This window comes from Arachis stenosperma, chromosome 9, assembly GCF_014773155.1.
Source record: "Arachis stenosperma cultivar V10309 chromosome 9, arast.V10309.gnm1.PFL2, whole genome shotgun sequence".
Taxonomy (NCBI): Eukaryota; Viridiplantae; Streptophyta; class Magnoliopsida; order Fabales; family Fabaceae; genus Arachis; species Arachis stenosperma.
This window is the reverse complement of record NC_080385.1, coordinates 30,836,337-30,838,105: the sequence shown is the minus strand read 5'-3', so window position 1 is coordinate 30,838,105 and position 1,769 is coordinate 30,836,337. Positions and strand designations below refer to the sequence as shown.

Sequence of the window (1,769 nt, the reverse complement as noted above, 5' to 3'; positions counted from 1 at the left end):
ATGGTGTGCAGAAACTCCACCGTTGAAAATACATAAGTGAAAGGTTCAGGCATGGCCAAATGGCCAGCCCCCCTAAACGTGATCAATAGCCTCTTAAGATGAAGAATAAAACAAAACTGAGACCAAAGATGAAACGTGGTCTAAAGACATCTAATACACTAGTTAAATGTTCTATTTATAATAAACTAGCTCCTAGGGTTTACATGAGTAAGTAATTGATGCACAAATCCACTTCCGGGGTCCACTTGGTGTATGTTTGGGCTGAGCTTGATCTATCCACGAGTTGAGGCTTCTCTTGGAGTTGAACTCCAAGTTATAACGTGTTTTGGTCGTTTAACTCCGGATCATGACGTTTTTCTGGCGTTTAACTCCAGATAGCAGCATGTACTTGGCGTTCAATGCCAAGTTACGTCGTCAATTTCCGAATAAAGTGTAGACTATTATATATTTCTGGAAAGCTCTGGATGTCTACTTTCCAACGCCGTTGAGAGCGCGCCAATCGGAGTTGTGTAGCTCCAGAAAATCCATTTTGAGTGCAAGGAGGTCAGATTCCAACAACATCAGCAGTCCTTTTGTCAGCCTTTTTCAGAGTTTTGCTCAAGTCCCTCAATTTCAGCCAGAAATTACCTGAAATCACAGAAAAACACACAAACTCATAGTAAAGTCCAGAAATGTGAATTTAACATAAAAATTAATGAAAACATCCCTAAAAGTAGCTTGAACTTACTAAAAACTACCTAAAAACAATGTCAAAAAGCGTATAAATTATCCGCTCATCACTGTCCCACTTGTGCCTCCAAATTCCTAATGGAGGACCTTATTTTAGTCATGAAACTTTGAGTGATTTTGATTAGATCAGAGACCATGGTTGCTAAGTCAGAGTGGCTCTGCTTAGAATTCTCTGTCTATTGTTGAGAAGATGATGGAAAAGGCTTGCCATTGCTAAACCTGTTTCTTCCACCATTATTGTTGTTGAAACCTTGTTGAGGTCTCTGTTGATCCTTCTATGAGAGATTTGGATAATTTCTCGATGAATGATTATAGGTGTTTCCATAGGGTTCTCCCATGTAATTCACCTCTTCCATTGAAGGGTTCTCAGGATCATAAGCTTATTCTTTAGATGAAGCATCCTTAGTACTGCCTGGTGCAGCTTGCATTCCAGACAGACTTTGAGAAATCATATTGACTTGCTGAGTCAATATTTTGTTCTGAGCCAATATGGCATTCAGAGTATCAATCTCAAGAACTCTTTTCTTCTAATTCGTCCCATTGTTCACAGGATTCCTTTCAGAAGTGTACATGAATTGGTTATTTGCAACCATTTCAATGAGTTCTTGAGCTTCTGCAGGCGTCTTCTTCAGATGAAGAGATCCTCCAGCAGATCTGTCCAATGACATCTTGGACATTTCAGACAGACCATCATAGAAGATACCTATGATGCTCCATTTAGAAAGCATGTCAGAGGGACACTTTTTGATCAATTGTTTGTATCTTTCCCAAGCTTCATAGAGGGATTCACCTTCCTTCTGTCTGAAGGTTTGGACTTTCATTCTAAGCTTACTCAATTTTTGAGGTGGAAAGAACTTTGCCAAGAAGGCATTGACTAGCTTTTCCTAAGAGTTCAGGCTTTCTTTAGGTTGTGAGTCCAACCATATCCTAGCTCTGTCTCATATAGCAAAAGGGAATAGCATAAGTCTGTAGACCTCAGGGTCAACCCCATTGGTCTTGACAGTGTCACAAATTTGCAAGAATTCAGCTAAAAACTGATG

At 39.7% G+C, this 1,769-nt stretch overlaps 1 non-coding gene across 1 annotated transcript; it reads left to right on the top strand.

Annotated features, from left to right (window-relative positions):
* The first annotated feature begins 1,451 nt into the window (after positions 1-1,451).
* LOC130952375 (small nucleolar RNA R71) lies at positions 1,452-1,559 on the top strand. The gene has a single exon (XR_009074556.1). It is a non-coding gene; the product is annotated as a small nucleolar RNA R71 (small nucleolar RNA).
* The last annotated feature ends 210 nt before the right edge of the window (positions 1,560-1,769 follow it).